At 32.7% G+C, this 15,931-nt stretch overlaps 1 pseudogene; it reads left to right on the forward strand.

Moving 5' to 3' along the window:
• The first annotated feature begins 14,671 nt into the window (after positions 1–14,671).
• LOC112133879 (large ribosomal subunit protein uL18-like) lies at positions 14,672–15,565 on the forward strand (annotated as a pseudogene).
• Positions 15,566–15,931: the final 366 nt, after the last annotated feature.

Here is a 15,931-nt window from a genome sequence, read left to right on the forward strand (position 1 = left end):
GAAGGCCAGAAATAAGAAAAGTGGTAGCAAAATGGAATGCGAGGCCTCTCCAAAGCTATGCTTTTCTAACTTCATCTTGGGCTTGGAGTTGGCTTACATGCCCCCTCCTTGACTGAGTCACTGACAGCCGCATCCTTGGACTTAATTTGACCTCTGATGCACACATTGTAAGCCTCTGATAGGGTGAAAAAGAAAATGAAACATGGTAAACATTTATTTTGGTTCTGCCTATCTCACTATGTAGGAAACCAAGAAGAAGAAACTAGGGAAACTTTCACGTGTTTGAGTTTCTTCTTTTGTGAGCTAGAGAACAAAAATTGGAACTTTGATGTAATAGTTTTCACTAAGAACAAAATACGGTATTAGATTCATTCACCTTGGATACTAAGATGACATGTTTTCACAGCTTATCATTTTAACAAGATTCTATTAGGATACATAGCTATTTAACTGAAAGTATTAAAAAGAAGTGAGTTAATGACAATCCAATAAATAATTTGATTACTAGAAAGCAAAATAGAATTGCTATTTATGCCATGATTGTATGAGCATTATGCCATAGTTACTGTTCTAAGCATTTTATGTGCTTTTAAACATTTAATCACTGCCACAATCTTATATATAAGGTATTATTATTCTGATTTTACAGATAAAGGAAAAAGGTAGAGTTGGGTAGGTGGGTAGTTAAGAGGTTAAGGAGTTGGACTGCAATTCAGATCCAACTCCAAAGCCCATTTTCTTTCTTCTATACTGTACGTACCATGGGGTTACCATAAATATTAGATAAACTTTAACAACTTCAGCTACATATCAAATGATATCATTAAGTAAAATCCTTAATTTAGAGATTTGGAAAGACATTCTTTTCTCTTTGCAGACAATCACATAGATAGTAGATTTGCTCCTCATATGGAAACAAAAATGTTTTGAAATATATTCGATCTCCTTGAAGTCATTTTCAATCTCTTTTCTCAGGCTAACTAGTGTCAAACCATAAATGACTATGATCCTCATCCAGCTAAAATTAGCTTTGTTTTAGTCTTGTTACGAAAACCTGTTGGATGTGAAATAGGCTAAGAAAGTTGGATACAGATCACCTAAAAATGAAATAGCATACGAAAGAATTATTTTTCCACCAATAAGCTGTGCAAAAAATATAACATATTCACCAATGCCAGAGTACACAAATCACAGAGTAGTTATTGGAATAGAGTTCTGAAGCACATGCCCCATTATTAATGAGTCCATTTTTCGTGAAGGGCTTTCTCCAGCCTCAGACCTACTCTCTTCTCCTAGAGCATCAATTTCAGTAACTATCACCTTTTGTTAGAAATTCTCCGATATTAAAATGTTCTGGCTTTCTTATCAGCGGATTCTAATAGTAACTACTAACTAGTAATAGTAACTAGTAATATTACTATTACTAATATACTAATATTAGTAATATTAGTATATTAGTAATACTATTAGTAATATATTAGTATATTGGTATATACTATATATAGTATATTAGTATATTAGTATATACTATATATAGTATATTAGTATATTAGTATATACTATATATAGTATATTAGTATATTAGTATATACTATATATAGTATATTAGTATATTAGTATATACTATATATAGTATATTAGTATATTAGTATATTAGTATATACTAATATAGTATATTAGTATATTAGTATATACTATATATAGTATATTAGTATATTAGTATATACTAATATAGTATATTAGTATATTAGTATATACTATATATAGTATATTAGTATATTAGTATATACTATATATAGTATATTAGTATATATACTATATATATAGTATATACTATATATATACTATATATATACTATATATATACTATATACTATATATAGTATATATATAGTATATATATACTATATATATACTATATATAGTATATTAGTATATAAGATATTAGTATATATATATACTATATATCGTATATTAGTATATAATATATTAGTATATAATAGTATATTAGTATACTATATTATATATTATTTATATATATAAAATTAAATATATCTTATAATTTTTATAAATATATGTAAAATTAAATATATATTATATATATTTGTATATGTTTATATATAAATATATACAAATATAAATATATAATATTATATACAAATATACATTTATATTTATATATATTTATATATACAAATATATATTTATATTTATATATATTTATATATACAAATATATATTTATATTTATATATATTTATATATACAAATATATATTTATATTTATATATATTTATATATACAAATATATATTTATATTTATATATATTTATATATACAAATATATATTTATATTTATATATATTTATATATACAAATATATATTTATATTTATATATTTATATATACAAATATATATTTATATTTATATATATTTATATTTATATATATTTATATATACAAATATATATTTATATTTATATATATTTAAATTTATATATATTTATATATACAAATATATTAGTATATATTATATATTTATATATAATATATTAATATATTTATATATTATATATAAATATTCTATATAAATATAAATATATTAATATATTATATATTTATATTCATATATATTTTATAAATATATATAAAATTAAATATATAAATATATATAATTAAATATATAAAATTAAATTATATAAAAATATAAATTTTTATAAATATATATAAAATTAAATATAAAAATATATTATATTATATATTATATATTACATGCTATATTATATATTATATACAGTATACTATATTATATATAATTAGTATATATAATATATACTATATATTAGTATATTAGTATATAATAGTATATTAGTATATAATTAGTATATAATATATAGTATATTAGTATATACTATAATTAGTATATTAGTAACATAATTAGTATATTAGTATATACTAATTAGTATATTAGTAATATAATTAGTATATTAGTAATACTATTAGTAATATAACTAGTAGTAACTAGTAGTTACTACTAGTAATATTACTATTAGTAACTACTAGTAATATTACTATTAGTAATATAACTAATAGTAACTAGTAATATTACTACTAGTAATATAACAACTAAAATTTATTGAGGCTGACTGCGGTGAGCTCACATTGCTCAACACTCTGTGCCATAGGCATCATGATTTTCCTCTCTCTTTCTCTTGCTTCTTTTTTCTCTTTCTCTCTTCTCTTTCTCTTAAAAATGTTCAAACTGAGACTCACCAAGCAGAATTATTTGCATAGGATCACATATGCACACATGGGAGTCAGGCCTGCTCAATTCCCAAACCCAGCTCCTATGCCTATAAGGATTGCATCTGCAGTATGTGGGCCAGCCTGTGTAAGGCTGTGGGTCAAAGAAAATAGATCCCCTAGGCTGCTTGAAGGGTGGTGTTGGTAGTGGTGGTCATTCTGTATTTGCTATCCAAAAATAACTGATATTATTAGATTGGTGCAAATGTAATTGCGTTTTTCACCATCAAAAGTAGTTGCAAAAACTGCAATTACTTTTGCACTAATCTAAATACTTCAATTTTCTTGAAAATTTAGGTAAGACTGAGTCAGGTCCTCACTTTTTCTCAAAATACAAAACAAAAACATAAAACCATAAAACAACAAAAATTTTAAATTTCCCTTTTTTTTTTTTTTACAACCAACCAAATTCATTACATGATTCAAATGCTTAGTCAGCTCTATTTTTCTCCAAAATAGCTCAGCAGGCACTTTTTAACAGAAGACATACTTTTGATAAATATGAATTAATTATTTTTGACTAATATTAGATTCTGTTTCGTCCTATTACGTTGAGCACACTTGAAAGATATTTCTGTGAGTCTGAACCCTATGTATTTTAGAGTCCTTGGTATATGCAACTTTTTGTTACATTGCCCATGTTGTACCCAATAAAGAAAAGTTATAGACTTTTCAGAATTTTGGAACCGCTTTAGTGTGAGGGGGTTGGGGGGAATGCTATTACCCTTTCCCTATTTGACTCAAACTCCCAGCTGACACCCTGGGCCGAATTTAAGTGACGCAGCCTAGCCCTTCTGCTTCTGCGGGAGATGACAGCTCTGTCTCCACGAGAATCTGTTAGCTGTTAGAACTTTGTGTTCTCCTGGTAGACACTTTAGGAAGTTCTGATATTCACTCAAAGCCCCAGGTGACATAAAACTCAGAAGAGATGCAGTGAAGAATTGGGAATGAGGACTAACAAATACTAAAGTATCATTTCACCCAATTTCTGGCCAGGCAGAAAGGGGGAAAGGAGGGAAGGAAGGGAGGGAGGGAGGGAGGAAGGAAGAAAAGAAGAGAGGGAAGAGAGGGAAGGAGACAAGAAGTAAGGAAGAGAGACAGGAAGGGGAGAGGAAGAAAGAAAAAGAAAGAAAGAGAGAGAAAAAGAAACAAAAAGAAAAAAATGTTTTGGTTACGTGTTTTTGTTGCTAGATCTACATACATAAAGCCAAGTGGAAAGTTGAAATTAATTAGATGAGTAAACTAGAAGATAAGGCTTTGTAATAGATCCAGAGAACTCCGTGATATGACTGACCATCCCATTAGTCTTACTGATAATACAGTTGTTTTGGCCTAAAAAGCAGTTGAAGGAGGAGTGGTAGAAGCTGGAGATGTGTCTGGAGGAGGCAAGATGCAAATGAAGTGGAAGGCGGAGGCAGAAGGAGAAAGCAAGCGGGGGAAAAACAGAGTTGGGTAAGGCCTGCAAAGAGGGAAACAATATTCACCCTGAGAAAATAATTTCTTTTCTTTTTGTTTTTTTTCTTTTTCTTTTTTCATTTTCTTTTTTTTTTTTTTAGAGGGAGTCTTGCTTTGTCACCCGGGCTGGGGTGTAACAGTGATGTGATCTCGGCTCACTGCAACGATTGCCTCCCGGGTTCAAGTAAGTCTCCTGCCTCAGCCTCCCAAGTAGCTGGGATCATAGGCATGCACCTCTATGCCCAGCAAATTTTTGTATTTTTGGTAGAGATGGGGTTTTTCTGTGTTGGCCAGGCTGGTCTTGAACACCTCACCTCAAGTGATCCACCCACCTTGATCTCCCAAAGTGTTGGGATTACAGGCATGAGCCACCGCCACCCATCAAAAAATAATTTCTTATAAGCTTCTTAATCTTTTGAATATTCTAAGAAGCCATAGTAGTTATTTCTTTATTATTTTTGATATAGGACTTCACAATTTATTAACTCTTTAAGACTATAATCTGAGTTTTATCTAATCTATCTCTTGAAATCTCTCTCCAAAATATATCTTAGTCATTTACTTAATAACCATTGTATTATTATGATCTAATGATACTACTTGGTATCATAAAATATTAAACAACACAAATTTCTTTGTGGCATTAACAAGGAAAATACCTCATCAGGTCCATATATTTATAATAATAATTTCGAAATCACTTATATGAGCATTGATACAAAAAGTATTTTGAAACAATAAAACAAGGCTTTCCAAAATGTAATAATAGTCACTTGAAAAGTGTCTTGCCCTCCTCTCATTTTGGTCTTCCATCATTTTCCAAGCTAACGAAATCTGATTCTCTAAATAAAATCACTGTAGATATGAACATCAGAACATCAGGAAAGGCTATCTTTCCTCACATCTGTATTCTACACAGAAAACCTAAGAGGCTGAAATGAAAGGTCTTTTGGAAACTCCATCCTCAGTAGCTCAAAATTTTACACTTTTATGCTTTCTCAGAAATCTAAATATAACATTCCCGAACAAAATTTCCCCAATGCTTCTTTAAATTAGATAAGAAAATATTGTCGTTCATCATCCCAGAATAACAAATCAATTGTTCTAAACATGAAAAATAAAACAATCTAAATGGATATACTTGTTTCTCCTTTGATAATATATGATTTGCTCATAAAGTTATGAATTAAGCTACTTAACAGGTTATTGAAAATCTGATCATGTGAACATTCTGTTTTTGGATGTTTGTTGGATGTTTTACAAGAAGCAGAGTAAAATAGACACCAAAGCTACCAGATTACCTGATGAAAGAGAAACAAATTTACAAGTTGACAGTTCTGTACTAGTATAAGTGTAAAAATACACAAGAAAATCAAAATTATTCCCATGGCTTACTGACTACGAAAATTTGATTTTTTTTTCCCCCAGTAGCTGTTTAAGCAACTAGTTTTAACTCAAATATACAGTTTTGTAGTTTGGCTGTTTCATACTTACTATAAATTTCTTCATCTCTTTGTAACTACTGATAAATGCTCTTGATTTGAATTGTGTGTTGTATGTTTGAAACAAAAATAATGTCCTACACTTGTATATACTTTTCTGTTTACAAAACGCTTTCATACACATTACCAGTTCTCACACTAAATCTATGAGCTAAATTACTTTGCCCATATTACTGAAAAGAAAACTAATGATTGGAGTTACAAAATGACTTTCCCAAGGACACAAAGCTAGTCAGTAGTAGAAACAAGATGGCAACCCTCTTTATCTGTGTCTCAGCCCAGTCAGCATCCTTTTCCTCTACACAATAATTAGCTCCTTCCAAGAACTACCCATGAACATAGGTACTGATTCCTACCTTCAAGAACCTTCTATCCCAACTGGGTCACAGAACTGTCCAGTCAAGACCAAGTCATCTATCCCTTTTTCTTTCAGTTATCTCTTCTGCAGCTGCCTTTGTTTGAAGATAGGTAATAATACCCAAACTTAGGAAATAATTCACAGCCCTTTAAGCAAATTGGCCTATTAAAAGCGTGCGTTCATATGCACTACTGTAAAAGCACAGTAATTAGATTTATACCTTATGCTCTCCAGCCAACAATGGATTAAAATGGCTGTGTCCCTTTCAAAACTTCCAACCTTAAAACAGGGATTATCTTTTGCTTCAAAGTCACCTTCAGGTAATTTTCTCTAAAAAGATAAATAAGTATAAAGTTGAATTTTAGTTTTTGGATGATTCTTTGCAGTTTTCCTTGAAATGTCAATTTAAAAAATTTTTTTTCATATGTAACATATCCAAATAGAGGAACATACCAAAATTTAAAATTGGCATGAGGCTACTAGACATTCAGAATTTACTTAAACTTACTTGAATTTACTTAGCAAATTTCCTTAACGTTATTTCCTAGAGATGACAAAATCCTTTGCCTTAGAAAAGTCTGATAAAAATGTGTACTTTTACCTTTTGCTAGACAATGCAAAATCCTAAGAACATTTAAATTCCATTATCACCATCTCTTCTCATACACTATTATTCTTCTTATGTATTTTAATTCTACATATTTTAAAATTCCACAGATATTATAATTATTATTGTCTTACATAGTCAATATCAATTTAGATTTAGGTGCATATTTACCCCTTTTCTTGCTCTTCCTTCCTTTTTGAAGCTCTGAATATCTTCTGAGTTTATTTATTATCTTCCTAAAAAGTACTTTCTATAATTTTAATTAAATGTCTTCAGCGGAAAGTTCTAACCACTCCATTGCCTTACCTAGACTCTAGTGATGTCTTTCTTACCACTTTTACTTTCGAAAGATATTTTCACTCAATATGGAACTTCAAGTTTGTAGTTGTTTTCTCTCATTATTTTGAAGCTATAATTTCATTGTATTCTTGCTTCTGCATTTTTTTTTTTTTTTTTTTTTTTTAGTGAAGACAACTGTTAGTATAATTTTTCTCTTCAATGAAGGTAATATTTTTCTCTGTCCAGTTTTAGGATTTCTTCTATGATTTTGGCTTTCAGCAACTTTGCTGTGATGTCTTAAATATAATTTTCTTTATATTTATAGTGCTGGAGTTTATAGACCTTTTATAATATTGGGCTTTATATCTTCTACTAGTTTTGGAAAACTCCCAACCATTGTCTCTTGTAAGATTGCTTCTACCACATTGTCTTTCTCTTCTCCTTCCAGTATTGCAACTATATGTATCTCAGTCCTTTTCACTACTTTTCTTCTTTCTCTTACACTCCAATTTTATTCTTTTTGACTTCAATTTGAAATTTTTTTGTCATATTTTTCAGGATAATATTTCTCTCTTTCTTCAATCTATCTACATTAAATTAAATATGCTATTGTTTTTAAAGTTCTTGAATTTCCATTCAGTTCTTTTTTCTTTTTAAATATGTTTTAGTTTCACACAAAAATCTTAATCTGAGTTTTCAACATAGTAAGCATAGATATCTTTAAATCTTTGCCTACAAATTCCATTTTCCAGATCCCCTCTAGGCATTTTTCTGTGTTTTGTTTCTCTTGATACTCAGCCTTCAGTCATTTGTCCTCGTTCTCCTGTTTTTTGGTTTTTGGTTTTTGGTTTTGTTATTGTTTTACAGACGGGGTCTCACTTTGTCACCCAGGCTGGAGTGCAGTGGCATGATCATGGCTCACTTTAGCCTCTAGCTCCTGAGCTCAAGTAGCCCTCCTACCCCAGTCTCCTGAGTAGCTGGGATCACAAGTGTAAGCCACAGATCCTGGTTATTTTCAGCTGAGTTCAGGACATTGCATTTTATAAAATGTAGAGATAATCTGAAACCTAGAATGGTATCTTTCTTTAATAGGAACTTATGTTTGCTTTTGGCAGGCAGTCAGGAATACTTGCAATGCTAATGATCTTAATCTAATCATGAATTAAAATAATTTGTAGCTGGGTTTCAACCCCTGCAAGAACCTATTTGTTATTTTTCACCTTATTGTAGCTCTTTGGGATTTCAACCGAGAGTCATGAAGTTTACTACAACACCATGCTTTCCTTGCTGGGCCGGGAACTTCTATTTTCCCAGATCTATAAATCTGTCAAAAATTCAGTTGATCTTCTTAGACTCTCAGCCACTAATTTTTGGAATATATGATGGCCTGAGGAGAAAAGAAACTCTCAAAGGAAGCTTTTATTTTTTTTCCCCCCTCTGGCTTTCATTCTTTTCCTTGGTTTTGGTTTCCATAATTCCTCACTACTTTTATTAGCTTTCTAATGCATCAGTAAGATGTATTTTTATACTGTGTCCAGGTTTTTTAGTTGATCTTAGCAGACAGTCAGAATTTCCTAATCCACCATTACTAGGAGAGAAGCTCTGCACTATTGCAAGAAGAAAACAAATACAATAGTGTGTCTATGGTACATAGGAGCTTTACATTTGCAGCCAAAAAGGAATTTAGAAATTATCATTTAATTCAACTCTTTTGTTTTACAGATGAGCAAAATAATGGTAGCTGGTTGAGCCAGAAAGATTGGAGAAAAACCTGTCCCTCTGCATGCCCCTGTTTGAATGTGAGACCTTATACACATTTGGGGGGGGCATGAAGAGGCTCAACAGGAAGTAAAAGTTGGAGGAGAATACTGTCTTAGCTTTAAATGTGTTCTCCAATCCATACACAGATTAAACAGTAAAAGTGGAAGCTGGTCAGGCGCGGTGACTCATGCCTGTAATCCCAGAACTTTGGGAGGCCGAGGTGGGTGGATCACCTGAGGCCAGGAGTTCGAGACCAGCCTGGCCAACCTGGTGAAACCCCATCTCTACTAAAAATACAAAAATTAGCCGGGTGTGGTGGCATGTGCCTGTAATCCTAGCTATTCCCAAGGCTGAGGCAGGAGAATCGCTTGAACCTGGGAGGCAGAGGTTTCAGTGAGCCGAGATCACGCCACTGCACTCCAGCCTGGGTGACAGAGTGAGACTCCGTCTCAAAACAAAAAACAAAAAACAAAACAAAACAAAAAAACAAAAAGGTGGAAACTTTACTGAGAGAAAGTGTTTAAGCACAAGCTCTTACCAATTATTAACTGATGATGATATCATATAGATCCAAAGGTGACCACTAAAATGATAGGCTTAATGAAAACAAAGATTTAATAAACAACAAACTGAGCAGAGACATCAGTGGCTATACTATATGGTGAGATAGATTCCACAGAATTATTCCAAGCAAGTCACAAAACAAGTAAACAAGCAAGCAAGCAAGCAAAAAATAATAACAAATACAACCACTAGGAGAGAGGATTTGGAATTTAGAATTTCAACAATGTAGTATCCAAAATGTCCAGTTTTTAACAAGAGATTACAAGTCATGAAAGAACTAGAAAGTGTGACTCATACAGAGGGAAGGAGATGTTTATTAGAAACTACATTTGTGAGGGCCCAAGTTGGACTTAGAAGAAAAAGCAACTATCATAATTACATTTACAGCATATTTAGAAAATCGTGTTTAAAGAATTAAAGAAAAACATGATGACAATTACCTAGCAAATAGAGAATATAAATGAAGCAGTAAAAAGTATTTTTTAAAAAGAAGAAAATGGAAATTTGGGGATTAAAAAGTACATTAAATGAAATAAAAATTCACTGGAGGTATTCAACAACAGATTTGAGCTAGCAGGAGAAATAGTCAGAAAACTTATAAGATAGATCAATAAAAACTATCAAATCTGAAGTACAAAAGTAAAAACGAAGAAAAATAGAGCTGCAGAGATATATAGGAAACCATCAAACATACCAACATATATGAAATGGAAGTCTCAGGGAAAAAAAGACAAAAGGGGAAAAATATTACTGAAGGAAGTTCTTCAGGATGAAAGAAAATGACACTAGACAGTGACTCAAATTCACATGAAGAAATAAAAGACCACCAATAAGATAATTACATACTAAAAAGTATATTTTTCTTTCAACTGATTTGAAAGCATACATAATACATTTTCTTGAAAAGATCACATGCTAGGCAATAAACAAGTTTTAATAACTTAAAAAGGCTGAGGGCCAGGCACGGTGGCTCATGCCTGTAATCCCAGCACTTTGGGAGGCCGAGGTGGGTAGATCACCAGGTAAGGAAATCAAGACCATCCTGGCTAACATGGTGAAACCCCTGTCTCTACTAAAAATACAAAAAATTAGCCAGGCATGGTGGCGGGCCCCTGTAGTCCCAGCTACTCAGGAGGCTGAGGCAGGAGAATGGTGTGAACCTGGGAGGTGGAGCTTGCAGTGAGCTGAGATCATGCCACTGCACTCTAGCCTGGGTGACAGAGCAAGACTCTGTCTTAAATTTAAAAGAAAGGCTGGGGTCAGACCAAGTATGTTCTCTAACTACAACAGAATTAAATTAGAAGGAAAAACTGAAAGAAATTTGGGAAATCCATAAACATTAAAAAATTAAACCACACATTTCTTACTAACTCATGAGTTCAAGAAGAAATCACAAAGAAAATTAGAACATTTTATACTGAAAGAAAACAAAACAACCTATCAGAATTCATGGGATGCAGCAAAAGCAGTGCTTAGGAAGAGGGTTGTTTGCATCTTTAACCTGATAGTAGAATATAAGAAATATATCAAATTAATAACTTAATCTTCCACCTTAAGAAAATAGAAAAGAAAAGCAAACTAAGTGCAAATACTTCTGGAGAAAAGAAAACAATAAAGAAAAAGAAAAAAATGAAGAAGTAGAAATCCATGAAATAGAAAACAGAAGGCACTAAAGAAAAATTAATCCAAACAATAGTTGGTCCTTTAAAAGATCAACAAAATTGACTGGCTAAGGGGAAAAAAAGAGAGAAAAGATATAAATTACCAAAACCAGGAATTAAAGAGCGGACACCACACAATCTCTATAGACACTAAAAGAAAGAGAATGCTATGAACAAACTTGTGCCAACAAATTAGGTAACTAAGATGAAATGGTCAAATTCCTAGAAAGACACGAATTGCTAACACTGACTAAAGAAGATACAGAAAATGGAATAGACTTATAACAAGCAAAACTATTGGATTAATAACCAAAAAATTTCCCATGAAGAAACAACTAGGCCCAGAGGCTCCCTTGGTGAAATTTCTGCATTACTTTTGCCTGTAATCCCCGCACTTTGGGAGGCTGAGGCGGGCAGATGACAAGGTCAGGAGATCAAGACCATCCTGGCTAACATGTTGAAACCCCGTCTCTACTAAAAATACAAAAAATTAGCCAGGCATGGTGGCAGGCACTTGTAGTCCCAGCTACTCGGGAGGCTGAGGCAGGAGAATGGTGTGAACCCAGGAGGTGGAGCTTGCAGTGAGCCAAAATCGCGCCACTGCACTCCAGCCTGGGTGACAGAGCGAGACTCCGTCACAAAAAAAAAAAAAAAGGAAAGAAAGAAAAATTAATGCCAATACTTCACAAACTATTCAAGGTAATAGAAGAAAAGGGAATAGTTTCTAACTCATACTGTGAAGCTGATATTACCGTGTTATACAAGCTAATCAAAGATATCACAATAAAAGAAAACTATACTGATATATTTAATATATATTGATATAGAAACCCTCAACAACATTTTAGCAACTCAAATCCAGCAATTAAGTAAAAAGGATTATATAGTATAATCAAGTACACTGTATCCCAGGAGCGCATAATTGCTTTAACATCCAAAAATCAGTTAATGTAATATATCATGTTAATAGGATAAAGGACAAAAATACATAAGCACCTCAATCAAGTCAGAAAAAGCATTTGACAAAACTCACTCATTTACGATTTAAAACTCTCAACAAGGCCAGTGTGGTGGCTAACACCTGTAATCCCAGTACTTTGAGAGGCTGAGACGGGTGGATCACAAGGTCAGGAGATCGAGACCATCCTGGCTAACACGGTGAACTTCCTTAGCCTGATAAAAGACATCTACAGAAAACCTACAGCTAACATCGTACTTAATAGTATACTTTCCCCCTAAGACTGGAAACAACCCAAGGGTGTCTGCTGTTATCACTTCTATTAGACATATTCATGGAAGTCCTGGCCAATGCATTTAGACAATGGAAATAAATGGCATCTACATTGGAAATTAACAAATTGAACTTTTCTTATTTGTAGCTGACATTATCCTGTATGAAGAAAATTCTCAGGAATCTACAAAACACTACTAGAACTAATAAATTAGCAAGTTTGCAGAATACAGAATCAATATACAAAAATCAGCTGTATTTCCATATCCTAGCACTTAACAATCTGAAAATGAAATTGATTGTTCTAATTCTAATCATAATAGAATCAAAATAATAAAGTAATTAGAAATAAATTTAACAAAATTAATGCAAGACTTAAACACCAAAAACTATAAATACATCTGAAAGAAACAGTAAAAGCTTTAATAAATAGAGAAACATTCCATGTTTATGGATTGTAAAAGTCAATATTGTTAAGATATCAATTCTCTTCAAATTAATGTACAGGTTTAATGCGGTACCTAACAAAATCCTAGCAAGAATTATTGCAAATTAGTAGTCTTAAAATTTACATGGAAATGCAAAAGAATCAGAATAGCCAAAACAGTTTTGGAAAAATCCAAAGTTGAAGAACTTCCACTTCCTGATTTTAAAATTTACTATGAAGCTACAATAATCCGGCATAAGGATAGACACACGGATGGTTTGTAACTTATAATGGTTTGACTTATGAATTTTTTTTTTTTTACTTTACAATGGAATGATGTTATGCATTCAGCAGAAACCATATCCTGAATTTTGAAGTTAGATTTTTTTCCCAGACTAGTGGTATGTAATACAATACTCTCTTGCAATGATGGGCAGTGGTGGTGGGCCACAGCTCCCAGTCAGGCGTGCAATCACAAGGGCAAACAACCCATACTCTACAGTGAACTGTGTTGTCAGCCTTCTTTGGTATTGTGTTTTGTGTTTTTGTATCCCATCATGTCAACAAAATGTCCATTTTTGACTTAATGACGTTTTCAACTTATCATGGGTTTATCACTATGTAACTCCATAATAAGTTGAGGAACATCTGTACAAGTCAGTGAAACAAAATTGATAGTCCAAAAATAAACCCTTACATTTAAGGTCAATCAATTTCTAGCAAAGTTACCAAGGTTATTCAATGGGAGAAATGATGATCTTTTTAATAAATGGTGCAGGGTCAGTTAGGTAACAACCTGCAAAAAGATGAATTTAGACTCATCTTAACATCCTACAAAAAAGTTAAATTCAAATGGATTATAAACCTAAATGTATGAGTTAATATTTAGGCAGCACATTCTTAGATATGATACCTAAAAAGCACAATCCATAAAATAAAATACTGATAAATTTGATTTCATCAAAATTTAAAACTTTTGCACTTCAGAAGACATCATTAAGGAATGAGAACACAAGCCATGTGCTAGAAAAAAATTATTTGCAAATGAGATATCTGACAAATAACTTGTATTCAACATATATAAAGAGCATTTACAACTTAGTAAGACAAACAACTCAATTAAAACAGGTAGGCTGGGCATGGTGGCTCACGCCTGTAATCCTTGCACTTTGGGAGGCTGAGGCGGGTGGATCACGAGGTCAGGAGATTGAGACCATCCTGGCTAACATGGTGAAACCCTGTCTCTATTAAAAATACAAAAAATTAGCCAGGCGTGGTGGCGGGCGCCTGTAGTCCCAGCTACTTGGGAGGCTGAGGTAGGAGAATGGCGTGAACCCACAAGGCGGAGCTTGCAGTGAGCTGAGATCGTGCAACTGCACTCCAGCCTGGGCAACAGAGCAAGACTCTGTCTCAAAAAAAAAAAAAAACAGGTAAAAGGCCTTCTTCCCCACCCCACCTCCCCTCCACCCGCAGTGTTGCTGGACCTGTAGGTCTGTGTTGAGCCACAGATATGAGTTTCTGTTTCTCAGGATGGGGTTTGTTAAAGTTGTCAAGAGCAAGGCCTACTTTAAGAGATACTAAGTGAAATGTAGAAGACAATGACAGGGTAAAACTGATTACTATGCTCAGAAATCCTTGGTGATATAAGTTAAAAATAAGTACAACACGCCTAAATACAGGGTGATAGTTTGTGTAACAAATAGAGATATCATTTGTCAGATTGCTTATGCCCATATAGGAGGGAATATGATAATGTATGTAGCTTATGCATATGAACTGCCAAAACATGGTGTGAAGGTTGGCCTGACAAATTATGCTATAGCATATTGTACTGGCCTCCTGCTGGCCTGCAGACTTCTCAGTAGGTTTGGCATGGACAAGATCTAAGAAGTCCAGGTGGAGATGAATGGAGATGAATACAATGTAAAAACCATTGATGGTCAGCCAGGTGCCTTTACCTGCTATTTGGATGCAGGCCTTGCCAGAACTACCAATAAACTTTTATGGGGTCCTGAAAGGAGTTGTGGATGGAGGTTTGTTGGTTCCTCACAATATTAAACAGTTTCCTGGTTATGATTCTGTAAGCAAGAAAAATTTAATGCAGAAGTACATCGAAAGCCCATTATGGATCCAAATGTTGCAGACTACATGTGTTACCTAATAGAAAAAGATGAAGATGCTTACAAGAAATGTTTCTCTTAATACATAAAGAACAGCATAACTTCAGACATGAAGGAGATGTACAAGAAAGCTCATGCTGCTATGTAAGAGAATCCAGTCTATGAGAGGAAGCCCAAGAAAGAAGTTTAAAAAAGGAAGTGGAACCATCTGAAAATGTCCCTTGCCCAGAAGAAAGATCAGGTAGCTCAAAAGAAGACAAGCTTCCTCAGAGCTTAGGAGCAGGCTGCCAAGAGCTAAACTGAACAATTTTCTGTGAGAATTTTTCAGATAAAGACAATAAACTTATTGACTAAACAAATAAAAAAGAAATAAAAAACCAAGTAAAATATTTGAATAGATATTTCACAAAAAAAGATGTATGAATGCTAATAAACACATGAAAATATGCTCAGTGTTTTTAATCATTAGGAAAATGAACATCCAAATCACAATGAGAGATAATTTCATACCCACTAGATAGCCATAATCCAAAATACAAATAGTGACAAGGGTTAACTACAATGTGGAGAAAATGGAATGTTTGCACATGGCTAGTGGGAATGTAAAATGGTTCAGCTACTTTGGAAACAGTTTAGCAGGTTCTTTAACAAGTTAAATATAAAT

The sequence above is a fragment of the Pongo abelii genome, chromosome 5 (assembly GCF_028885655.2).
Source record: "Pongo abelii isolate AG06213 chromosome 5, NHGRI_mPonAbe1-v2.0_pri, whole genome shotgun sequence".
In the NCBI taxonomy this organism is placed as follows: domain Eukaryota; kingdom Metazoa; phylum Chordata; class Mammalia; order Primates; family Hominidae; genus Pongo; species Pongo abelii.